General features: G+C 39.8%; 1 protein-coding gene across 1 annotated transcript in view; it reads left to right on the top strand.

The window, feature by feature from the left end:
* CECR2 (CECR2 histone acetyl-lysine reader) overlaps nt 1–27,760 on the top strand; it is a 127,030-nt gene that overhangs the window by 50,738 nt on the left and 48,532 nt on the right. Inside the window, exon 2 of the mRNA XM_089527743.1 lies at nt 19,296–19,390. The gene's annotated coding sequence lies outside the window, so the exon portion shown is untranslated. The remainder of the gene's footprint in view (nt 1–19,295; nt 19,391–27,760) is intronic.

The raw sequence follows: 27,760 nt of genomic DNA, 5'->3' as shown, positions 1-27,760 counted from the left end.
TTTCTGTCCAAAATGGAACAGACAAGAACCTTTATAACCCAGTTAAGAAAAACAAGGAATCGCCATCAGATGGGGGAGATCCTGTATTCAGTTCCGCTCAGAGTGGCTCCTAAATCTCAAGTGGTTGAGTAGCTACAACAGTCACCTACTGGAACCCCATCACATCATTCAAGGAGCCTTTGTCCAGTACAGTCCCCACCCTTGACACCAGAGGGTCATTCGGGAATCGTCTTCTTCATCTTCTGGATCCCGGTCACCAATCCGTCTTTGTGTGGTAGAATCCGGATGACACAGGTACCATGAGGAGAGCAGTTTGAGGGGCAAGTTTTATGCTCTCAGCTTCAGGGGATGGCAATGGCAAACCTCCTCTGAACAAATCTTGCCAAGAAAACCCCACGATAGCTTCGCTTTAAGGTTGCTGTAAGTTGGAAATGACTTGAAGGCACACAGCACATACGTTAATGTGTAGTGAATAATATTTATACTTCTAAAACATGGCTTTGAGAACAGGATTTGGAGCTGTTTCAATTTTTAAGTATAGTTTTAAAATGAGCATGTAAAAGCAGCTAGGAAGTTATGTCTCATTTTCTTGAAGTAGTGACTACTGAGTAACATTTTGGGGGGGGGGGGTGAATTACTTTCATCCAAGCTCTATAATACTCCTATTAACAAGTTCTGCTAAACAGAAAATGAAAACAGCAGGCAAAAGGCTACAGTAACTAACTCTTTCCTAATATTTTATTTTATTTTAATGTTATTTTTAAATTTAAATTTTAATTATTTTAGATGTGTTGTAGCAGTCAAGAGTGGGATGGTTCTATCTTTAACCTGAAGTATGAAACAGTCCATTTTCCAGCTTCATTCTATTGCATATCTAGACCCAATCATATTAAACCCTGAATTCCCTCCATTCAGAGGCAGTATAAGCTTTTAAAAATAGGGCTTATTTAATGCCCAGGTCTACTATAAGCATGTCTTAAGTTATTTAGTGTTAATATTTTAACTGTTGTAATCCTGCCTGACCCTCACAAGAAAGATGGACTGCAGATTAAAGCAGTACAGCTGGTTGGTTGTTCTTTCAATGTGGCTTGTTCTAGTTATTTCTTTCTCTCTCTTCATGCCCTTCCATGAGTGTGGCTGCAGTTATTTTTGTTTATAAGTGTCTAATTATTTACAGTGAAGACTGCACAGTTTGGGAATTAAGTCTACAACAAGATTTTGTTTTACCTCCCAGCTTCCAAACCCATAATCTCATGTGTGCATCTTTCTCACCAGCTGTGATTAGTAGAATGTGAATTCCTGTGAGGATCCTGGTTCTTCTCTCAGCTGCTGTGAAAGCAGCAGTCTTGGTCACTAAGCAACAGTGTTGGGTCCTATTTGGTTTTATTTTACTAGCATCCTGTGCTGGATGATGGCTCAGTGGAGCAAAGCAGTACTGTGTGGCCATCAGTAAAGCTGAGGAAATGTGGAATTCCAGTTGGAATTAAGAGGCCAGCCTGGGAATGTTAGCTATCCAAGTCAGATCTCTAAAGGATGCTTGAATCGTCCTCCAGATGTAATTTACATACTGAACAGTGCTGAATATTCTGTTTCATGTGTATGAAAAATTAACTTTACTATTGTATTTTAGTGTTCAGGTTGTGCTGTCACCATATTAAGTGATACAAATTAGCTCTGTTCTCTGGTGATGTTTTCAGGATTTTTAACACTATTCTTCTTTCTGTGTATTTCTTGTAATCCTTTCCAGCACATTGCTTTTGAATTCCTTCTTAATTCCTTAAATAAAAATGTTGGATTTTTTAACACATTATTTTATTTAGAAAAGCATTTGATGATTTTGTTCCCATGTTTTACACTCTTATATGTCGGTTTAGGGTTGCTTAAGCAGAATATGAATGGGATTATCACCACAAGTAATTGTTGTTGAATAGTGATATTTTAAATCATTAGTTTTAAAGTTCTGGTATTTTGTCTTCAGAACAGTTCTTTTGATTATACAGTATGTCTGCTCAAAATCTACTGCATGAATAGCACATAATTGCTCTATTAGAAGCAGAAACAGCCTGGCATGCTGAGTGCAATAGTTTCTTGAGTATACCTTGCCCAGTGTTTCACGACAACTTGCCACCCATGTAGCACAATATGTGCAGACAATCTGAAGCATTTTGTTGAAAAGGAAAAAGCTGTTTGCTCCCAAGCTGTTGATTTATTCTTCATGACTGACTCTGGAAATGAAAGTGTACCATGGATCTTTACTACATGTGTATTTTAAGGGATTTGTCTACAGAACAACTACACTATTTGCACAACATTTGCGGCTTTGACACTCATGGTTAGGCCACGGCGCGCACACTCCTTCTCCTCCTCCCTCCTGGATTTTTCCCCTGGGGAGGGAAAAAAGCCCAGGAGGGAGAAGCCGAGGAGGGGGCACATGCCAATTCCATCCCTTTCCAGAACGGAGAGCTACCTCTTTCCCCAAGCAGCTCTTTTGCTTTGGGAAGGTTTGGGGAAAATAACCCCCCCACCATTTTCTAGGACAGGGAGCTGCCTGGGGAATGACAGCTCTCTTGACTTGGGAAGGGGTTTAGGGAAAGTAAACATGTCCTTCTTCCTGACATTCCAAGGCTTCAGAGAGTTCTCTGGAGCTCCCTGAAGCTTTAGAAGGGAAGGAGGGAGCCACAAATGCATGTTCCCTGCCCTTCCAGTGCCTCAGCTTGCTAGAGCTGTTTGAGGCCTCGGGAGGGAGTTGGGGTTGTGCGCACATGCACTGCTCTCACCCCCACCCACTTTGTTTACAGATTTTGACTTTCACTGGGATCTTGTGCCCCTAATCCTCATGAATGTCAAGGGTCAACTGTAGTTACACATACAAGAAATTAGCAGAGGCTCACTTAAACCCCATCCTGCCAGTCTGTAGTGACAGTGGACTTTGTAATAATCACTTCAAGATCTGAGATGAATAAGTTTCCATAGATCTCCAAGTCATGGTTCTTCTTCATGGTCTCTGTAACTCAAACCACTATGTTATCATGCAGCTATCATATCATCTCTTTAGTCATCTCTTCTCCACTCTAAACATACCTAGCTCCCTATGTCTCTCCTCATAAGACATGGTTTTCAGGCCTTTCACCATTTAGGTCACCCTCCTCTGGACACGTTCCAGCTTCTGAACATCCTTTTTGAACTGTACTACACAGTATTCCAGGTGAGGCCTGTGACCAAGGCAGAATAGAGTGGCACTATTACTTCCCTTGATCTAGATACTATACTTTTATTGATGCAGCCTAGAATTGTATTGGCTTTTTTAGCTGCCGCACTTATGTTCATTGACTTATGTTCAATTTGTGGTCTACTAGGATTCCTGCGTGAGGCTACAGCCAAAGTTCTGTGTCTATTGGGTTTATAGGCCTCCTGACTTCCAAAAGTAGAACTCAAAGCAACTCATTAACGAGACTAGACAAAATATAATTAACAGAGATTCAAGTATTAAAACACAAATGGATTAATATATAATTAGTCACTCCTTTGTTTTTGTGGACTTGAAGTCCGTGTCCCTTGTCTGTTTGCAGGTGGCAAATGGAGGGAGACAGAATAGGGCGCAGGCCTGTGGTGCCTAAGGGTGAGTGCCACCATTCAAGCCAATGGGGCTTGAATACAGGCGGATTTCCGTTTTCACGGGGGGGGGGGGGAGAACGGATTCCCCCACAAAAACAGAGGGGTGACTGGAAATTAAAACATAATTTAAAACAATAAAATACAACTTAAAACGCATTAAAATAAAGTGTCTTCATTAGCAATTAGTCATTTGCCAGACACCTGGCTACACAATGCTACAAAGGCAGCTACAGAATAAAATGTCTTTGTCTAGTGGCCGAAGGGCAACAGGACATGGCCAGCCTAGCCTCCCATGGTTGAATGAGTCTGGGAGCACTAAGCATTGACAACTATGTAGCATCATGATATCCCATTCACTATTTGATCTCGAGCTGGCAGTGATTATCCATGTGACTTATCAAGGAAGGCTTCTTTTAATCACTTGTGTTGTCAGTTTGCTTTGTTAACATTCAGCGATGTCATCACATATCAGATCTAAATGGATTATACAGTATTGTGATACTATTACATTTACATGATGCCCAACTTCATACATTTTTTCCAAGGAAGAAAACTGTTACAAGAGTAGCTGCAGAAGCAGATTAGAGAAATAATGGTAGTAAATATTGCTGGAAATATCAGTGTTCTCTGAAGGAAGGAAGGGTGGTGTGTGAAATTTGAATATATTTGTTCCTAGAATTCCCAGATAAGATTTATAGGATCCCTAGTTTCAGGTGGGAATGCAGAAATGACTGTTAGCTGAATATAGGTAAATGATGGGTGTAATCTGTAAAAAAAAAAGCTAGTGGAGAATAAATTGCAGGAATTTTAGCCTGGTATTTAGATCCAGATTAGGATACTTTTAAATATCTGTCCTTTCATCCTGATGTTTATGAGATGGAAGCTACAGCCAGCCTAGACCTAAAATGGGAGAACATCCTCATCCTGTTTCCTTCTTGTTGGCCAGGGAGGGAGCATTTTAAAATAGGATTATAGTTTCAAGTCCCTGGCTTTGTAGTTGCAGCCTGTTCACTACGTTGCCAATGGGTTTAAAAGCTTAAGAGAACTCCCACTAGGTACCCAGGAAGCCTCTTAGTGTAGAAGTTGGCAGCATTGTGGGATCAGCTGTGCTGTATTTATCCTTCTGCTGTGGAGCTTGAGTGAATACTGGAGCTACTAATGTAGAGATCCTTCTGGGAATAGCACCAGGAACTAACTGGTTTGTTAGCAGCTAGTCATTCTGACGCTCTTTGTAAGTGTGTGACTGCAGTCACTTAGGGCTATGCAAACCAGAGTGATTGTGGCTGCTGAACTTTCATGCTTGCTGGCAGGGGACACATTTTTCCAGTATGTGTGTAGTGGCTTTAAAGAAAAACAGAGAAAAAATATATATATAAATAAACTGATGTCTGTGGTTTTCTCAGCTGGAATCGTGAGCATTGCTTTTAGTAGTGTGATAAAGTGAGTGTGAATACATTATTTGTGTTTTTGATTACATAAGCATGAATTTGTGAACTCATATACAAAATTCGGTTGTGTTTTGTCAGAAGTAATATGAGACAAGCTGTTTCATAGCCAGCTATTTTTTCAAAGGTTTAAAAAAGGTTTACTAAGAATTTGTCTCTCACTTTTGTTACAATTGTGGTACATACTTAAAATTACAGTCAGCCCTCTGTATCCATGGATTCCTTCTCCATGGATTCAACCATCCACTGCATGAAAATATTTTAAAAATAAATAAATTTCAACAACAACAAAAAAAACAAACTTTGATTTTGCCATTTTGTATAATGGTCATCATGTTACTATGCCCTTGTTTTTAATGGGACTTGAACATCCACAGGTTTTGGTATCCACAGGGGGTCCTAAAACTAAACCCCAGCAGGTACCAAGGGCCCACTATACTTACTTCAGGTGTGCTTTTTGTGTGCACATGCTCTTTTAAGTCACCTGTCGACTTAGGGCAACCTCATGAATTTCATGGGGTTTTCTTAGGAAATGAGGTAGTTTTGGTAGTTCCTCTGAAATTTAGCCTGCGTCCTGTGGTAGTTTCCCATCCAAGTACTAACCAGAGCTGACCGTGCTTAGCTTACAAGAGCAGACAGGATCTGATGGCTTTAGAGTATTTAGATCCAGGTAGGTTCTTCAGCTGCATTCCCCTTTTTCTCAACAGCTCTATATGCACACTATTGGAGTAGCTTCTATTACATATTCATTTGGGATATGGTGGTAACTCCAGTTAATATAAGTGATTGTTGATAAGGAGCTATGAAACTATAATTTTAGATTCCTGAAAAAATGTTGTATGCGTTTTATATGTTGAATTTTGATTATTCATATAGGTTTTACATAGACAGTGGTAATGACACCGGCTTAGTTAGTAGCTTTTTAGCCTGATTCTCTGAAGGTCTCATGACATAGGCCTACAACAGGTTTTCTTCTCTCTAAGGGAGGAAAGAGAGAGAAAGGAGAGAAACTGACCCACAAATCTGGGACAAGTGCATAAGCATTTTATAGTGTGTGTGCATGCACCTTGAAGTTGTCTCTTGACTTATGACTTTCTTGGGCAAGGACTACTCAGAGGTGGTTTTGCCAGTTCCTTCCTCTCAAATATAGTCTACAGCAGTTTCCCATCCAAGTACTAACCCAAGCTGACCCTATTTAGCTTCTAAGATCAGACATAAATACAAATCATCAAGTGCATCCTCCATAAATTTTAAATTTATTGGTCATGTATTTATGTATCATCCTCTTATTCTTTCCTGAGCAATTGTGTTTATTTTGCCTTTGGCTAGAAAGTTGTGGAATAGTGATTTTTCTTATCGTCACTTGCTGAAATGCTACAGCTACCCCTTTTAACAGAAGAGTAGGGTAAATATACTTTAAATATATTAAATGTATAAATAATGCACACAGTGGGAAGATTATGCCACACTTATCTTCTCCTGTTGACAGCATGGCTTGATACTTTATTCAACATGATACTCCTTTCAACCACCAAATGAGACATATGGATAAGCGGGATATATATTCTGCTCGAGGGAGAATGGGATTATTCAAAGGGCTGGACAGAACTATTAACTGTAGTGGGAGAGAACAGCATGGTCTCCAGATGCTTTGTCTGCTGAAAACACTACCACTAAACTGACTAGAATATAGACATTCTGAGCTCATGGATTCTCTTGAGTCTGCTACTAAATAATTGCTCTTTTATAAGGATGAGAGAGAATAATGCACATTTGAATGTACTTAAAAGCACAGAATTAATTTTTATTGATACAGTTTTATCCAAAAAGAAAATCATTCAAGTTGCTGGTTTTTAAAATATCTTTCTAAACTTGCACTGTGTTGTAGTTTGCAGCAAACTTGTTCCCTTTGAGTGCAATTTCCTGATTTCAGAAAGATGATGAAAAGCCTTTCAAGTGCAATATTTGTTGTAGCTGGTTCTGGGTTTGTGTAATAATTTTTGTGATGTGGCCTTCCTACAGAAGGATGTAACATCTGCAGGATCTGTGAAAGTACAATAGATGCAGAACTACTTGTCTTCACACAGGCAAAAAAAATGAAGCTCGTGTGTTTTTAAGTTTTACACCATTCCCTTTACAATCTAGAAACCCAAAAAAGTAACAAGTACTGCAAGGATATGTGATACTTTTGCCCCCTCAAAATGCATTCAAATACTGTTGTTATGAATTTCTGAAAACATAGCTGGGAGGCTCATTGTGAACAGGATGCTACATCTACCACGTTTGATATTCTTTTGGTATTCTCTGAGCATATACATAAGCAATCAGAGTAACATTGGTAGCTTTGGGCATTCACTGCATTACTGTATATACTCTTGTACAAGTTGACCTCATGTATAAGTTGAGGGAAGGTTTCAGGGTCAAAATCATGGATTTTGATATGACCCGTGGATAAGTCAAGGGTAAAACTTAGAGGTCTATAACTGAGGATTACTGAGGGTTTTGGGGTTTAGTTTAGGATAGTATAATTATACATTGTTATAGTCCCATTTTAATACATTTAAGTGTTTAATATTTTTAAGGGGGGGAAGGGAGTATAAATATTTATGTATATTTTATTCTGTAAATTTTTATATTGTTCACCACCCAGATTGGCTTTGCCACCGGGCGGTATAGAAATAATAATAATAATAATAATAATAATTATTATTATTATTATTATTACAAAGGATGGAAAGGTGAAAACACGCCCCCGCCCCCCTCTCCTTCTCTGGACCTCTCCTGACCACCCAACTCCACTTCAACATTGGGAGGAACTTCCTGACAGTAAGGGCTGTTGGACAGTGGAACACACTGCCTCAGAGTGTAATGGAGTCTCTTTCCTTGGTCTTTAAACAGAGGCTGGATGGCCATCTGTCAGGGATGCTTTGACTGAGAGTTTCTGCATGGCAGGGGGTTGGACTGTATGGCCCTTGTCTTCTCTTCCAACTCTATGATTCCCTGATGCTGGAGGAGAGGTTTTAACATCGGATTGGGAAGGGAGTTAAAAGGGGTGTTTCTTTGATGGGAAGAGAAGGCTTTCAAATTGGATTTGGAAACTATTACACACACACACACACACACACACACACACACACAACTTCCTGCCTCAAGGCACAAAGAGTGGAGTATCACTGCAGTACTTGTTTCAGGATCTTTTAGTGTATTGACCTGTATATAAGTTGACCAAGAATTTTAGGGTCAATTTTGGGGCATAAATGTGTTGACTTACAGTCGAATATATATGGAAATTTATGTTGCAGAGTGCAAAAGCAAAAAAATCAATTTCTGGAGCAGAAATGCTCTGATTTTAAAAAGTTTTCTGAGGATCTGCTTATCTTTAAAATCACATATCCCTGTGGTATACATCCTCCATATAGACCTGCTTGTTCTACTAAGAGCTTGATCATCCCTCATAATCACACAGTCCACATGAACTGTATTTTATTATATTTATTATTATTATTATTATTAACCTTTATTTATATAGCGCTGTAAATTTACACAGCGCTGTATTTGGGTATGTTTGTAAAACTGAGAGCCAGCATGGTGTACTGGTTTGAGCATTGAACTATGACTCTGGAGAACAGGCTTCAAATTTCCACTTGGGCATGAAAACCCATTGGGTGACTTTGGGCAAGTCACAGTCTCTCAGCCTCGGAGGTTGGCAATGGCAAAGGCAACCCCCTTCTGAATAAAGTTTCCAAGAATCCCCTGTGATAGTCTGCTGTCTGACTGTCTGCTGGCTTCCTGCTGAGTAGGACCTTCTAGATCCATATGTTATGAGGAATGACTTAGGGAGCTGGGTGTGTTTAGACAGGAGAAGAGACAGTTGATTGTATTCCGCCTCTACAATTCTTCACAATTTAATTGCTTCAAAATATAATGGGGCGTCAAATAATTTTACTTTTTTATTTCCTGTTATCTACTTTAATATTGATCTATCCCATTTCTTCATAAATTTACTGTGGGTTATTTCTGGGATAGTTTGAAATCAATATAAAAGTTTTAGCAATAACATCATTTTAAACATCCTAATTTTTGTTAGCATTTTCCAGTTTTTACTATCCCATTTGGAGATATGATTATTTCCCCCCACAACGGATTATAATTTCCTTGTACAGTGAGCTGTATCTTAAGTAATAGATTTACACCTAAATAGCTCATATTGTTATCCCCAATTTCAGTCCTAAAATAGTTTGAATTTTTTTTGTTCCCACCAATCAGTGTTCATAAAAATAGTTTCTGATTTATCCATCTGTTCACAGTTCTGATGAGTTTTGCGCTTGTCAAGTGTCTCAAGATAAATCTACATCTTCACTTGATGCATTGGTGGCTGATAATTGTCCCATTTGAGCATTAGATTATGTGTGACATCATTTTCAGCTCAAATAACTACAATAGCTATAGGGCTGGAGTTAAGAGAGAGCAAAGCCGAAAGAGGTTATGAACCTAGTTTTCAAAACAGAGTTTGCTACTCTGTTACCTGTTCTCATATTACTATATTTCTTAAGTGTGATAGAAATAGTCATGGGATCGTCATAGAAAACACTCTAATTTATATATGATCGGCACCAAGAGAAATCACTCGCCTTTATAATTACAAAAATTGTACTTTTTTCTTCTGTCACTCGCCACAAAATTTTACTATGGTATATACTATGGTAATAAAACTAAGAATAACATGCATTTTGATAAAGAAGGTAGGAAAGTTAGACTTGAGGTACAGTTTTTAATCCTGTGGAAATTTTGTCATAGAATCATAGAGTTGGAAGGAGCCTCATGGGCCACACATCCAAACCCCTGCTCAGTACAGGATCTCCAGCAAAGCATCCTCAGCTGGTTGCTGTCTAGCCTCTTTTTGAAAATGTGCAAAAAAGGAGATCCCACCACCTCTCTAGGCAATTGTTTTCATGGTGAAAATGCTCTTACCACCCTGTTTTCCTGAAAATAAGACATACCCAAAAAATAAGCCATAGCAGGATTTCTAAGCATTTGCACAATATAAGCCATACCTCGAAAATAAGACATAGTGATAGGACCAGCATGGAATGGAAAGGGGTGGGAAGGGAGCAGAAAGATTGGGGCCAATGGTTCTAAAGGAAATGGAGTCACAAGAAATTCAGGATGGAATTCCGGGTTTGGAGAATTATGACGATGTTCCAGAAGAAGAAGACTTACCTATATTTGAATAAATGTAGATTGTTGTACCATACTTAATAAAAATAAGACATCCCCTGAAAATAAGCCATAGTGTGTCTTCCTGGGGAAAAATAAATATAAGACAGTGTTTTATTTTGGGGGAAAACATGGTATCAAAACATGATGTCTAATGTTCAGTCAGAATCTCTTCTGTAATCTTCTGGCAAGATTTATTCAGAGGAGGTTTGCCATTACCTTCTTCAAAACTTGAGAAAATGTGACACACAAAGTTGAATCCAACTAAAATGCCCACTATGCTGCTGAAAGAAAGAAAGCCAAACCATTCTTTCCATCCTTGTTAATAGCAGATAAAATTCTCTCCCACCCCACAGTGTTTTTATTTAAAGAAATGTTTTCACTCTTTTGCCATACTTAGCAATTTGTTGTGGCTGTTGGATTTGCCTGACTAGAGTGAAACAAATAATACAATTGCTTTGTGACTTGTAGTTTATAACCTTCTGTGTTTAACAAAGCTTTTAGCACACACCTGTGTTATAAGCCCCCCATTGTAACAATATCCCCTTGTTCTAATGCTTTCCAAACATCCTCTCATGTGTAGTTATAAAAAGGTTGAGAGAAAGACCAAAGCCTGAAGTCTAGAAACAGCAGTGTCCTTAAAAGTGAACCCAAAGAAAAACCAATCTCCCTTTGTTTACTCAAATTTGTCTCTTGTTTGAAGAAATGAGGCATTTTGGAAGGGTGGAAAAAACAATTAAGATCTCCTCTTTTGGTGCTACTGAATAATAATGAATGTTATGAAAGTTCTTCCCTTTTTCCTATGAGAAAGTGGCAGCATTCTTGATAATACTTGACTCCTTCAGAGTTAATCATCATAGTGAATGAAATGCCAAGAACCTGTTTCCCTGAAGAGGGCCATTGATTTAGTTTCTGTTGGCTGTGTGGAGCGGGTTTGCATATTTGGATGTGTATATATTTCTTGACTCCAAACTATGGTATTGCCTTTTGTCTTTGCTGTTGAGGCAGTACAAAAACAGAATTGGGGGCAAGGGCAGTGGGGCTTACAATTCAGGAAGCCATAAAGCACTTAAGCATCTTATTGAAAGTGGGTAATATACAGCCCTTTTGCTGTGCAATTGCCTGCAGGGATGCAGGGAAGCTAAGATGCTGGGAAATCAGGGAAGGAGTCCATTAACTGCAGCTGTGACAGGGAAATGATGCACAAATGCAAGTGTTTTTGCCAAGTTGCTTACAAGAGAAATGAAGGCAGATGGAGTCAGAGACCACACTGTGCATTTTGGACTTGGTTTGTAAAGGGACTGGAATCCCTTAATCCCAGCAGTCACAAAAGGAATAGAAGGCTGATTCAATACAGGATTGGTCCATAGAGCTAACTTATCCTAAATGTTAAATTTTTGTTGGTCAGTTTGTTTTTTTACAGGAGTTTTCATTCTCAGATCAGATAGACATAAGCATAGCATTGTTTTTTATTCCTTTTATGTAAAATTCTGCATAGCCAGAAATAATTAAAAGTGTGTGTGTGTGTGTGTGTGTGTATGGTCTGTAGTTGAGATCTCACTGCTGCATGCAGAAAGAGGTGGCAAAGTGCATTCAGATGTCTAAGCATATAAGGAGAGCTGTGCTGGATCAGAGCAAACGCATGCCCAGGCTAGTGTTCTGTTCTCTCAGTAGCCAAACAGGTATCTATTGGAAATCCACACGAAGAATATTAATGCAGTAGCATCTTTCTGTTTCCGTTTGTGTTTCTTGGAAGCTGTCAGTATACTGCTTTTGACACTCAAGATAATGTGACATATACAGCCTATTATACAGCTTGGAAATTTAGGTCTGAAAATTACATAAATAATGTTAAGCATCAGAAACTGAGAGAGGTCATTTCATTGGCAGTAGTACTAATAATTGAAGTCATTTAATTGGTTCAATCATTGTTAATTTGATTTTTAAATATCAGTTTCTGTGCCACAGAGGTTATTACTTTTGGTCTCTAAGGGAACATTTTTTTTCTATTGGTTTCTTCAGAAGTGTTTTTTGCATTTTAGGTTGCCTTTTCAACATGAATTTCTTTGCAGATTGGGTACAGAAAGTATAATAAAACTGTTGTCTGAAAATAATAGGAATCTAATTCATTTGAGAAAAGCTGCCCTAAGCATTGGAACTTACTCTATAATATATTAAGTTTTGTCACTGATCAGCTTCTCTCTATCCCCTCCCATTCTTTATGCTTTGTTTGTGAAAGGTTAATAAGGAGTGACGTGAAAGGTTGGTAATGTATTAAGTGTTAATTTGCAAGTGCACCAAAAGTCATGGACTATAAAGACTAGTCTGTGAGTCAAAAGTGGAGAATTTTTAATCAGAAATGTTTTGAGTTTTGAGGGCCGTGGTGGCGAACCTATGGCACATGTGGCAGAGATGGCACACGAAGCCATATTTTTGGCACATGGAAGGCATGCACAGTGGTTAATTGCCTGTACTGCAGCCGCTCACTCAAAAGCTTACGGTTGCGAGTTCAGTACTAGCAAAAGGGCTCAAGCTCGACTCAGGCTTGCATCCTTCCGAGGAGGTCGCAAAAATGAGTACCCAGATTGTTGGGGGCAATTAGCTTACAGTTGTAAACTGCTTAGACACTGATAGTTCAGTATGAAGTGGTATATAAATGAAGCTGTCTGTTTGTTCTTTGTTCCTCCTCCTTCCTGATTGTGCCAAGTCTTCACTTGCCTCCAGAGAGGCAGCTGACGTCCTGGGGGGGGGGGAAGGAAAGGAAGTCCCCCCCTGAAGACTTGTTCCCTCCCAGAAGTCCCACCCCTGCCCCCAGGTAACACCTGGTGCCGGAAGGCCTTTTAGTTTGGGCATAATAGCCACTGATACCCCCATCCTTCGTGAATTGGCCCAATCTGATTTAGAATATCGGCACCCATCACTGAATCTTTTTTCTTTTGTAAGAAAGGCTGTAATATGTTCTTTTCTCTGTCCTCAGTCTCCCAGTGTTCAACTTCATTAGATTCTCATGGTGTGAAAAAAAGATAATATTTTCTGCCTATCCACTTTGCTCCCACCATGCATACTATTATGTTGCTCGTGTATACTTTTATGTACCTCTATCATTTCCCTTCATGGTCACATTTATTCTAAGCTAAAAGGCCCCAGTGTTGTAACTTTTACTTGTAGGGGATTTGCTGCAAACCACTTCTTTTTGACTATCCTTTTCTTCACTGTTTCTACCTTTACAATATATTTTGTGTGGCATAATGATCAGAAATGTTTACAGTGTACCAGGTATGGTTGCACCATGCTATTGTACAAAAGCATACTCATGCTGCCAGTTTCTTTATTTCTGGTCTCAAAGGTGCTACAAGATCTCTCTACATACTGATTCTACAGACTAACACAGCTATATCCTTGGATCTTACAAAAGTGTTATGCTATGGGTGATTTTATTTTTTGTACTTTTCCTGATGATTCCTAACTAGGAATCTTATTTTATTTAAATAGCAGCATCATAGTGACTCAACAAAAACCTATATTTTTGTTGTGCTGTCCACAACATCCCTTTCTTGAACTGATCTTTCATCAGCTCAGACTCACAAGCATATATATGTTTTGCGGGAAGGGGAGAGAATGGAGTAATTTTTACCAACTTAGAGCAAGGATGGGCAACTGTGGAAGATAGGGAGGCACATTAACCATTCAGGAAACCTTGTGGAGCCACTTCCCCAACTATACCTCCTGATTCAAAAAATACAGTATTTTTGCCCTAAAAAACAACAACAATAAAATTGAGATATCTTAGATAAAGTATCTAAAATATATGATGAGTTATTTAATTTTTTTATTTAGAATGCCCCTAATTTTAATTATTCTATTTAAATTATTTTTATCCCAGCTGTATTTTGTCGGTTAAAAATGGCACATAGCAAGTAAAACCTTTTTCTCTATCTATTTTAGACTTTTAGCCCTCATCCTAGCAGATAGGACATTTAGTGTCCCAGAGTCTTTGACTTCACACAGAATTAAGACCTTAAAGATAGCAAGTTTATGTCGTCATCATCATCATCATCATCATCATCATCATCATCATCATCATCATCATCCTTAAAGCTCGAAGTGGGGCACAACGTTTTAAAATTCAAAACACAATTAAGAAAACACATAAAGCCCACAGTTAAAATACAGTACTATAAAACCATTAAAATACATTCATAACAATGATGCTGTTATCCCAAGAGGTTTAATTTTTTTCAACAACTTCATAGTAGTACAAACTACTAAACCCCCTCCCTGAACTCATCTATACTGAAAATACCAGCCACTCTTCAATATTCCTGTTTTGGAGAAGGTTCTGGAGTGTGTGGCAGTCTCCCTCCTTTCATCTGGATGAAACATATTATTTAGATCCATTTCAATCTGCCTTCAGGCCTGGCTATGGAACAGAAACAACTTTGTTTACCTCGGTGGATGATCTATATAGAGAAATGAGTGAGTGTGTTCCTGTTGATTATTCTGGACCTTTCATTAGCTTTTAATACCATCAGTTATGGTATCCTTCTCTCTGGGATGGGACTTGGGGGTGTAGTTGTATAGTGGTTCCAGTGCTCCTTCAGGAGTGAACTCTCAAGGTGGTGTTGGAGGATTCCTGTTTGATTCCATGGCCTTTGGTGTTATACTCTCCCTAAAATCTCAGGTTCACAGTTTGGGCATACTCCTGGACTCAGATCTGAGCCTGAATGTCTAGGTTTCAGCAGTGGCTAATAGTGCATTTGCACAATTAAAACTGGTGTGCCTGTTTCTTGAGATGTCAGATCTAGTTATGGTGACACATGCCTTCATTACATCCCATTTGGATTACTGTAACATATTCTGTGTGGGGCTGCCTTTGGAAACTACAGTCGCCCCTCCTTTCTCATGGGGGATCCGTTCCAGACCCCCTTGCGAAAACAGAGTTTCACATATATTCAAGCCCCATTGGCTGGAATATAGGTGCGCGGCTGTGGGAGCATGGGCCTCGGGTGTGTGCCCCATTATTTCCCCCTCCGTTCATCCCTCATGCACAGGCAAGGAATGTGAGTTCCAAAATCACAGGAACGGAGAGGGAGGACTGTAGTCTAAAATGCTGTGACAGAATGCTAACTGGGGCGGCTTATAGGACATATATAACCCCCTTACTAAAACATTCAAGTGCCTGCTGACCATTTCTGGGCAGAATTCAAAATGTACTGGTTATGACAGCCCTATACAGCTTGGATCCATACAACAGTCAGCCCTCAATTTTCGCAGGGGTTGGGGGCACAGGATCCTGGCAAATGTGGAAAAATCACAATTATAACCCACCCACCCCCGGCCAAAAAAAAAAAAAAAAAAAAAAAAGACATGCATACTACAGACCCTGTTGCTGCAAACATCTCCACCTCACTCCCAGGCTGCTGCCACATCACCTCCTTCACCTCTGTTACTGGTCTCCAACCCTCCTCTCTACCTCCTAGGACAGTGGCATTGCTGTGCAAATGTCCATTGTCACCCACCTTCTCTCAAGGAGACGGAAGAGAAGGATGATGACAGGAAAGGAGACTTTAGCAGCGGCGGCTACAGCAGAGTAAGGCTAGTAGAGGTGGTAGTAGCTTATTCTCCTCGCTCTTCTCCCTGTCTCCTTCTCCACCAATAGCCCCCTCAAGCCCATGTTGCATGTGGTCCATGACCAAGGCAGCTTCTACCTGCTGCTCACATGACTGTTCCCTCAGCTGTCGAATTGTTTTGCTCTTGCTGGTTGGCTCTGTTTGCCTTGCTCTGGCAGCCCCTCCATCCCTTACTGCTCACTGGGTGCATTTGTCCTCTGCCACCTCTGCCCTCTCAGGCCCCTAATGACAATGCTAAGTTGAGGCTGGCTAAGATAAGAGGGTGGGTTTGCGCCGAGCAAGGAGTTTGCAGAAGCAACAACAAGCCATCCTTCACCTCCTTCCCCACTTTCCTGCCACCCCTCCCAGATGAATAGCTGGTTGAGTTCAGAGGTACATGCCCATTCTAGCAGTATATGCCAAGTAAACTAGGAAAACACAGCACAAAAGGAAGAGGAGGAGGAGGAGGAGGTGGTGATGGTGATGGTGATGGTATTTATTTATATCCCACCCTTTCCCCAAAACTGGGATTCATGATACTGTGATGCTAAGACATCATATCCTCTGAAAGGAGATATTTACTGGGAGAGGCAGCTTGATTTTAGTGTGGTGACAGCACTGGTTGAACTATTTCCACACTGGATTAAACATGGTAGGGGAGAGTTGCTTTCACCAGTTTAGCAGAAGGTCTGCTAATTAATGATCTAATGTACATGGACACTATTTGAGAGAAGTAAGCCATTCCTTTAATCCATATTTTTCTGCAGCAGGACAGTAGTTAAGCAAACCAGGAGATGGTGTACCAGTTTTGGGAAATGTGCTTGCAAGGACTTTTGTAAGGGCTGTTGTAACTTTCATGTGGTTCTCTGCACAATGGCTGGTTCAAAGAATGGCCCTTAATTGGGGAATATTTCCTGGAGCAGAGGCTATTACATCCATTTCCTAATTTGGGGTGTTCACAGTCATAAATAACAGTGGTAATACGTTTAGGTTGCAGGATTGTTTTCCATATTGTGTAATGCATTTAATTCTGTACTCACAAATACAGTGCGTCCGCATCATACGCGGATGCACCATGCGCGGCTTTCAGCATACACTGAAAGCTGCCAGGGAGCCCGCAGGAGTCCATGGGGCAGCGGGTCCCATTAAGAGTAATGGGCATGCACCCACCGCCACACCGCCGCACACCGTGCCATGCACGAGCCCCATTATTTTCAATGGGGCTCGAGCATACACATTTTTTTACATGGGGAGGAGGGTCCAGAATGGATCCCCGCGTAAAAAAGGGCGAACTGTACTCCTGTGGTTGTGGTGCATTCTTATCCCCTGAAAACATTGACATTTCCATGGAGTTAGGGGGTGGGGGGGAAATGGTGTAAGAATGCTGGACACTTTTCTAAATAAATAAATTAAAAAAATAAAATAAAACCAATATTGGAAAAGTTTATAATCCTTTATTGTAACATTGTGAATGTGTAACCACAACTTCCCATGGGTAGCGAATTTATGATTATGTTTACAGTGCAATTTTTATAAAGTTACCTGCTTTAAGGCTATTTTAGTGTGACTATTTTCATCATATCATTTATCATGTTTTCAAACTGTATGTCAGTATTTCTATTAATAGATGTTTTAAGTTGTCCAAATGCTGTAATAAAACAGATTATCTTATCATCACTGTTTATGGCTGCAGTGGGACAAAATCTTTGATAGGAAATGTGTATCATGGGGAGGAGCAGAATTATACCATGTGCTATTGAAACAGGTGTGACTGACCTCCTTTTTCTTATTATTGATAAACTGAAGGTTTATTGCCTTACTCTAGTCGATATGTATCTAGCTAAAGTTTCCTAGAGTTTACCATTTTGGTCACTTGAGGTTTCAAGTTTGTAAACAACAGTACTGACTAGTTGTCAAGAACTGCCCTTTCCCCTCAGTTCAGTAAATCAGCCTTCTGTATTCAAGCAGCAAGAACTTTATTTCAGCAACTGATAAATGTGAACAGGAAGACATCTGTAGACAGAACTGCCATCATCCACAAGCACTGACATAAAAGATAATAATCTTGCTGATTTTTCCTTTTTTAAAATTCATAGTTAGCCTGAGTTGATTTTCTTTTAGATTCTCTTAGTCACTGAGTGGGTCAGCTGTTTTGAAATACATATGAAATGGCTGATGTATGTGATGAGTGTTGTTCCTGAGCCAATGTTAGGGCATCAGTGAGATGCCTAAACAAGGAAGCATCTTAGTTTGATCGACAGCCAAGCTTTCCAAAGCAGAGCTGCAAATTCTTTCCCAGCTTGGTGTCCCGGGATCTTTATTTACCTTGGTGCTGTCTTCATCCTATCTGTTGTAGGCCTCAGTGAGGTAGATACCCTTGATATAAGCAGTGTGCTTTCCCAACAGCCATTGCGAGACACCAAGGGATTTAGTCATGAAGGCATAGGGAGGGAGGGAGAGACATTAAACAGGCTTTTCTCTAATGAGCTGTGACGCCAGCTGGAGAGGGGGGAGAAGAAGGCTTTTCTCTCCTGTCTAGGATTCTGTGAATATACTCAATTGTGGAAGAAGAACCGCATGTCCCCATTTTGTACAGCCTTCCACTGGCCCCTTACACATACTGTGCTTATTTGCTGCCTCCTCTCTTTCCTTTCTGCTTGATTCCAAAAGCATTTTGGCAAGGTTTAGCATTCTGTGCTCACAGCTCAGTGCTCAAGGAGAAAAGGGGGAAAGACAAAGGGTTGGGGGGATGTGGAGGGAGAATTTGCTTCTTGCCCCATATCAAAACTGAACACTGTGCAGTGGACCTAGTAAAACTCCTGCTTTTTCTACCTTTCTTTCTTTGCCAGTAAATAAAGTAACTTAACAAGTAACAGTTGGCTGTTTGTATTTTGATGATCTGTATATGCATTTATGCTAACTAGTTTGTCACATTTGCTTTCACACTGGGACATTAACTTTTAAATGTTACCTTTGTTTCTCAGAAATGCATGGCTTCTACACAAACTTGCATCAAGAGAAACAAAGGTTTGCATCCTTGGTTACATAGGGAGAGGGTCCAGATGTCCCTAAATTGCTCTGTGACACAAATACATTGGTACTCCAAGGCTAAGCAGCTTTTGAACTTAATATTTAGTATTTGAGACCCTATATTGGGAGAAAGGTGGGACATGATCATCATTATCATCTGCAATGTTTAAATGGAATATGGCACTGACATGGAGGCATGTTGTTTTCACTCATACTATGATATACTGATGTAGAGGAGGCACTGGCTCATGAACTCTAGGTTTACTATATGACATGTAGGCATTATTTAATAATTTCTGATATATTTCACTTATCTTCATCAGAAGAATTTGTTCAACATCAAGGAATTGCAAAACAATAACATTATTTCTCTCACTAGGAACTTGAAGCAGCTCTTTACAGTGATGATGTGGAGTTCATCAGTGATCTCATTGCCTGCCTTCTTCAGGGTTGCTATCAGCGCAGTGACATTACGTGAGTAGTTTCCTTCTATTGTTTCAGTGCTTTTGTTAATAAAAAGAATACCATGCGGAGGTATATCGCAGCTTCTGTGGACTACAGAAAAGGTAGGTATGAAATGTAAATTCTAAATAACCAGAATTCATAACTCATATCTGGAAAATACCAAGAGTACATGTGATCCTTTTGCAGCTTTGTTTCAATATGGGGACAACCATCTGTCCCCGTAAAAAGGTCACTGTGAGAACTTGATAAGGCTGGGAATGAAGTTCCTTTCAAACATCATTAAAACAGAAGTTGGGCAACTTCTATACTCTGTATAAAGCAGCTGAAGTTCCTCTCAGCCACCATATGCGATCACTGTTTTGTTTCTTCCTTGTTGGCTTCATTGTAGATTCAAAGGTCTTGGAAAGTGGAGCAGAAAAGTATTAAATGAGTAAAATGAAATAAAGGCTCTATGTTCTAAGGCTGCATCTACACTGCAGAAATAATCCAGTTTGACACCACTGTAACTGCCATAGCTCAGTGCTGTGGAATTCTGGGCATTGTAGTTTGTTGTGGCACCAGCGCTCTCTAACAGAAGGCTAAATGCCTCACAAAACTACAGTTCCCAAAATTCAGTAGCATTGAGCCATGGCAGTTAAAGTGCTGTCAAATTGGATTATATCTGCAGTGTGATGCAACCTAAGGTGCATTTCAGTTTGAATAACAATTTCTGACAGAAATGGGGAATATAGTAAAAGCTCAGTCAAGAAGACTTGCTTATTTAGACTTTAAGCCAAAGACGCACAAGCTCCCATCAACATGGCAGTGTCAGAAAGGTACTTAACAGTTTCTGCTTTCCCTGCCATACATACTGCCTGCCCACTAAGGATGGTTTAATTTTTTTATAATGATTTATATCTATATCATGTGCTTTATTTATTTATTTATTTATTTATTTATTTATTTATTTATTTATTTATTTGGACACCATGTAGAAATTGTTGATGGAGTGGTTAATGTTATTTGTTTGCAATGTGAATAAGTACTTCTGCTAATTATAATGTCCTCTGAAGAAATGATGGAAATGGATACCCAGCTGAGAACCATTTTGGCATACAGTTTTAATGTGCTCTGGGCTAATTTGTCTTGGACCAAAAATATTTTTCAAGACTGCCACATGACATTGGCAACTTTCAGTTTGGGGGTGAAATTTTACTCTTATTTCATTAGTGTTTGGAAAGGGAAATGAAAATTATTAAAACAGCAAAAGAGCAAGGCAGCTGTAGTGTTGTTTTTTTCCTATCTAGAGTATTATGAAATACTTGGAAAGAGTGTTACAATATTTAAAGTATTTTTGTATCACTGACCTCAGCCCACAAGGGCTCCTAAAGCAATGAACAAACAAACAAAAAACAATTAAAATAATACAAACCTTTAAAAAACCATGATAGGTCTTTCCCATTTGCATTCAATTAGCAGGATGTGGTATTTTGTCCCGTTGGCTGTTCTTCCCACATTAAACTGAGTGTTTACATAGTACTAGAGCCAGCATGGCATAGTGATTTGAGTGCTGGACGGATTACTCAGTTTCATCAAATGCTGGAAATGACTAGAAGGCAAACAACAACACCAACAATTTCATGGCGCACGCACACCTTCAAGTTGCCAGTCGACATGGTGACCCCATTAATTTCATGAGATTTTCTTAGGCAAAGAATGCAGCGCACCTGCACCATAGGTGGGTTTGCCATACGCATATTTAAGCTTCCATGCACAGCAAGCCCAGGGAGTTAAAATGGCACACAGAGCGCACTCCCATAGGAGTCAACAGGACTTGAGATCCCATGTTTTTTGCCATATGCAGTAGGGTCCAGAATGGATGCTCTGTATATACAACGGGCCCACTATACTCAGGGGCAGTTTTACCAGTTCCTTCTTTGAAATATAGCCCACAGAACTTGATATTCTATGGTGGTCTGCCATCTGAGCACTAACAAGGACTGACTCTGCCTAGTTTCCAGCATAAAACATTTAGGGTATTTATATACAGCATCCTTATTGCTCTTTATTTCTTATGCTTAACTTCACACATTAAGATGAATATTTACACAGTACTAGAGCCGGTGTGGTGAAGTGCTTTGCATGTTGGACTCAGGAGACCAGAGCTCTAATCCCCATTTGGCCAGGAAAACCCACTGGACGACACTGGGCAAGTCACATTCTCTCAGCCTCAGAGGAGGGCAAAGGCAAACCTCCTCTGTCCAAGAAAACCCCATAATTGATTTGCTTGCTAAAAGGTTGATATCTATGGGCAGCCTAAAAATAAAAGCTACTAGCTTCTTAATAGTATTTTAGATAGGAAAACGGCTTTGATTGTGGCCCACTATGGATGTGCCATGCTCCTGTATTATTTCTGCTTCCTAATAATCCTGCTGCTTAGCTTTTTGATTACTTGAAAGGAACACTGTTTAGCTACAGAAAAAGTGCATGGAGACATTTGTCCCCATGCATCTTCCTTCCTGTCAGGGCTACCAAGTCTAGGGCTCCCCTTCAACAACTCTTATGACTCCTGGAAGTTCTGCCTCACATTTTGGTAACTTCTGCAAAATCTGCCAAACCTCTGTTTGGTGGACTTCTCAAAGATCTATTTAGTACACTGAGATGGATTGGTATTTATGTGTGTGAGAGGAGTGGAGACAAAGCTGTGTGTTTATCTTGTCTGCTTATGTATCTGAGAATTTGGGGTGGATCATGTCCACCACTGTTTCATCCACATGTTCAGCCTATCTCTTCATATGGCTGGCTGCCCACCTCCGTGCTAAAGGGGATTCTGCTTGCAAAGGGGGCGGTTAGCGTTGTGTACAGTGCTCTGGTTTGTTGAACTCTGAAATTTGTCTAATTAATTTGAATTGCCAATTCTGCCCTGGTGATACAATAATACTACTGTAGTTTAGATATTTGGCTCACTTGAAATAAAAAGAATATGGGATTGATCTAGATTTGTAGGAGGAGATTCTGGCTGTCAACATCTCAGAGTGTTTACTCAGACAGAGTATGGTGCAAGATTATCATTGGGCTGGGAAGGAAAATAGTTCTGTATTGTCAGACACTAATCTGAGGGGTTAGGAAGCCAAGCTCTCTCCTGGCTCTGTGCTTTGGCAATGACCTTACTGCTCTTCTTTCTTTCCTATTTTTTTCCTGCAGTGAAACTGGCCTGCTTCTGTTGCCATCTCTAGGTTAAGTGGCTGCATTTGCTTCTGTCAAGTTCATACATGTGCCTGCAAAGTGATCTTTTATTAGATTAGACAGCCCCCATCGGCTGTCCATTCCCTCAGCTTCCCTGGGGATTTGCTCTGCTCCAGTGCTGTTCCAATTCTATCTCTGGAAGTGCTGTGCAAGTCATCACTTCAGCAGCCTCTTTGCCTGACTTTAAGCTTTTAGTTATAGAGACCTTATATGAGGGAAGATGGGAGAGGACATATGAACTATTCTTCCTTTAAAGTACTTAGCATATTTTATCCTCTGAGAGCTGCTTCTTACAAAATAGTTGTATGTACTCTCACAAAATTCATGTATCTTGTTCCCTTTATGAAAAGGGTCTTCCATATGTGTGTGAAACCTGTGAGCTGTGGCTGTGAACCTATTAGCCCCTGCTTGAATATACAAGGAAGTGGGAAAATGTGACACACGTGAAGTAATTTAAACTAGAGGGTTTTTAAAAATGCTGCTAAATCTTATAACATGCTGTGCTTGATTTGTTGGCTGTAGCATTATTCAGTTGAGCAGGCAGGTCCTAGACAAAGGCCAAATTTGATTACTGCCTTCAGATTTCCTACCATAATTTTAGAACTTCTCATCTGGAGCTGAACTAATGGGAAGTCCAGAACATGTAGCAATCACCACCACCACCACCATCATCATCATCCTGATAGAGTTGGAAAGGGGCCTGAACTATCAGGCCCAACCCCCTGTTCAGTGTTGGATGTCCAACTAGAGAAGGACATCCCAAACTTTTTTACTTTTGTAGCCTTTTTTAGAATCAATTTCCATGGCAGAGACCCTAAGAGGCCTACCCTACCCTATGTCTTACAGGTTAATGTGTTTAGCAGTAATTTTACTTTTTGTTTCTTATTCTTTGATTTCATTCAATTTTTATGTCTTTCATTTTGTTGGAGCGGCCACAGAGCAACTGGGAAGTGCTCAAGGATCCCTAAGGGCTCCCTGGAGCACAGGCTGGGAACCGCTGAGCTAGGGCATCTCCAACAGGTAGCTGTCCAGATAATTTTTGAAGACTTCCAGAGAAGGACATTCCACCACCTCTTTAAACATTTTGTTCCATTGCTGAACCACTCCCATTGTCATGAAGCTCCTTCTAATATTTAATTGAAATTTAACCCTCCTGTAAGTTAAAACCAATGCCCTCTGAGACATCAAGCATCATAACTTGCTCTCTGGAGTTGGAAAATTCAGTCACAGATTTCCAACAATTTACAGCTGCTGATGACAGCGGCCTCTCCTGAGTCTGAGGAGCTGGAGGCTGAGGCAGTTGGGAGCCCTACTGCCCAGCAGGAGGGGGCAAAAATTGAGAATGCTGCCATCTTTTCAAGATCATTGAAGAGATAAGGGGAGACTATGGCAACCCCTGTTAAATAGGAGAAGCTGAATCATTAAGCACCTGGTGTCTTGAGACAGAGGCCTATAAATCTCCCAGAAGCTCCTTGGTGTCTTTAGGGCTGAAGGGTGGGATATAAATACTGTAAGTAAATAAATAATAAATAAATGCTTACAGCTATTCTTTCTTAGTGACTGCCAGTACTTTTTGCTGATAATGTTCTTTTAACATTAGACCTGTTTTACATCTTGCAAGCTTCATTTATCTGGACTACTGGACTGACTTCCTGTAATGACTTCTGGAGTGGCTGATGATCACCCTCTTCGTTCTCCCATCAATTTGCTGGGTAACCTGTAACTGACCTGGACTAGATTAAGTACCAGGCAGCTCTCACACCTCAATCACCTGATATTGGGTGACTTGCTGACTGTAGCATTGGGCAGATTGCAAGTAACCTAATATGGGCAACATGGAAGCACTGCTACAACAGAACCAGGCTCTGGATGAGCAAGTAAATCAGCTCACCTTAGCTGTGGCCAGTCTGCAGGCAAAACTTAACCTGCATCTCCTCTGCTGCAACCTCATCGGCATAAGTGCCCTGTGTCTCCACTAGAAAAAGTTTATGGCTCCTCAGACCTGTTCTGCTTTTATATGTTAGAATGTTCCTTCCATACTCTGAGATGCTATTTATCTGGCCCTCATTTAGTTTTACTAGGTGATTCCTGACTATGTACTAATCAATCTTGATTTGTAATCTGGATTACTTGCCAATGTGTCTACTGATGCATGGATTCACACAGTCCCTTTGTGGGGAGGGGGGAATTGAAACAAAATGGATATTGGGTAGTTCTACTTTTTCACTGTGATCTGCCCACACTCTGTGTATGTTCTATGTCATCATCAGACCTCTCAGTCTGGGCCACTCCAGCCTCACAGTCTTCTCTTCAGACAGGTAAATATAACCTCATTGCAACCCCTAAAAACTCTGGTATCCCCTTTCACTTTCCCATTTCAGTTAGCTCTGTATGATGTGTGTGCTTGAATTGCTCCCTTGTGTGTGTGATTGCACTCTGCATATTTTCTAAATAAAGATTCCTTAATTCACTAAGAATCTGGAGTCCTTCCAGGTAGTACTGATATATATATATATATATATATATATATATATATATATATATACACACACACACACACACACACACACACACACACACACACACACACATATATATATATATATATACACACACACACACACACACATACATACATACATACATACATACTGGGGCTCCCCAGTCTAAAGGTTATCCAAGGCTCTTGCAAAGCTAATTTCCCTAACATTTGAAGTATTGCTGACACCCCTAGTCCCCCACACCTATTCTTTGGATATCAGACTGCTGTTCAACAAGCATTATAAAATGCTAGGTTGAGCATCCTTTTCCTTTTCTGAGAAGACTGAGGCAAAGAAGGTGTTGAGTATTTCTGCCTTTTCTCTGTCATCTGATAGCATTTTGCCATCTTCTCCACACAGTGGCCCTGCCGTTTCCTTTTTCTTCCTTTTGCTGTGGACATATCCAGAAAAGCCCTTTTTATTGTTCTTAACCTCTTTAGCAAGCCTGAGTTCATTCTGCACTTTAGCTTTTCTGACTTACACATGCTCGCTATTTCTTTGAATTCCTCTTTTGTGATTCCCCCCCCCCCTTTCCATTTCTTATACATGCTACATTTAAAATTTAGCTCAGTTTTTCCTGGCCTTTTTAGTGTTCCTGAAAGATCATAGATCTCTCAAAAACATCCTGTCTCAAAATATGAGATATCAAAATGTTTTTGTTTGGTTCGGTTTTTTAAAAATTGGTATTTGGAGTTATTCTTCTTCCGAATGTGAAGATCCTATTTCATTCTAATGGCTATTACTCTGTTTCCCTGAAAATAAGACATACCCATAAAATAAGCTGTAGCAGAATTTCTAAGCATTTGCGCAATATAAGCCATATCCCGAAAATAAAATATAGTGATAGGCCCCGCATGGAATGGAAAGGGGTGGGAAGGGAGCGGAAAGATTGGGGCCAATGGTTCTAAAGGAAATGGAGTTGCAAGAAATTCAGGATGGAATTCCGGGTTTGGAGAATTATGATGATGTTCCAGAAGAAGAAGACTTACCTATATTTGAATAAATGTAGATTGTTGTACCATACTTAATAAAAATAAGACATCCCCTGAAAATAAGCTATAGTGTGTCTTCTTGAAGAAAAATAAATATAAGCCTGTCTTATTTTCAGGGAAACACAGTAGCTGTTGATGAATGTTTCCATCATTAATTCACCTTATCAAAGTACTCATTGATCTATTAGTGTTTTGTCTGGTTAGGCACAAATGTTTAATAGAAAAGGTATAGTGCATGCCAGTATTTTCTTCTCTTGTTTCTTTTTATTTTCTCCTCTCTTGGTATGAATACCCTGCTTGGTATAGCTTCTTCACAGTCAGAATTATGCTATAAGGCTTCTTCTTTGGGCTTCCTCCCTCTCTACCAAAGATAAGCAAAGAGCTCCATTGTAGCTGTCTGGGGTCAGGCCTGCAGCTGTAACTCAGATTAAGTTGACCTTAATCAGAAACAAGCCCTTTTTTGACAACTTGTGATAGATAGATTGCTGTAGGGGAGAGAACATTAGCTATCCTTTAGGTTTTTCCTCTTCTACTTCTCCTGATAAAGCCCTTGCTTCTCTTGACCTTACTAATGATATCTGAATGAGGTCATTCAAACACATATTAGACTCCTCCATATAGTCTTCACTTTCTTTGGAACAAGTTGCATTTGTGAAGAAAATATTGCCTGTTAGTTCAGAACAAAGCATTCTTGACTTTTCCTGTCACTAGAGGGGAAAAAACACCTTTTGTTCCAAAGTCATTACATATCTTATTCTTTTGCTAGTGAATGTTTTCTCTGGCCTAAGATTGCTCTCTTACAGCCCAGGAGAAACTTCATAAATGACCATCTCTATGAAGTGAAAAGCTCTAAAACAATTAAAAAAATAATGGTAGTCAACTCTAGTAAGCTTTTGCCTTTATTTGGATAGCACAAGTACATCCCGCTGTCTAGCTCAATAGGTCCTTCCATTTGTGTTGTCCATAATGTGGGAAGGATTAAGAGGAGGAAGGAAATAAAATTAATACATGTTATCATTTGTTTTTTAGAAAATTAGGTAAAAACAGTTTTTAATGTTGTTTTATAACAGAGCATGATGATCATGAAGTCTCAGTGCTGAAAAAATTGATGTCAAATTGGTTTAATTGCAAATATAGCAGGTAGTCATCTAGACCTCTACTTAGTGGACTGGGGTTCCAGAATAGTTACAGAACAATATAGACATAATAGATATATATCTTCCTTTACAACGTTTATTAATATGGCATCCTGAGCAAAAACTCAAGATATGTCTTTCTGGCATTCCATAGTTGCATCTTGATGTCTTTCTTCTCTCTACTCATAGCTCTGCTGCTGGAATCATTCACCTTTCCCTCCACTCCAGTCATTTGAAACTCCTCTCAAGCTCCTCCTTGTCTCTACCTCCCATCTACACCTTGATCCAAGAAAACGTTTGTGCCTAGCTTCAACATTCTCCATAGCTTCCTACCTCTCTTATTTAGCTATTATCCTAATATATTACTGTTCATGATGTTTACTCCTGTAGCTTTACAAATTTCAGTTATTCAAAGGTCTCATCTCAAATATTTCTGTTCCTTTCCTCCTCTGATACCAGAAAATGTTACCTTAGGAAACCTATGTG

Source organism: Sceloporus occidentalis, unplaced genomic scaffold, assembly GCF_023333645.1.
Source record: "Sceloporus occidentalis isolate IW3139 unplaced genomic scaffold, rSceOcc1.0.p SCAF_5, whole genome shotgun sequence".
NCBI lineage: Eukaryota > Metazoa > Chordata > Lepidosauria > Squamata > Phrynosomatidae > Sceloporus > Sceloporus occidentalis.
Note: the sequence above shows the minus strand (reverse complement) of the source record. Positions and strands in the feature narration are given on the sequence as shown.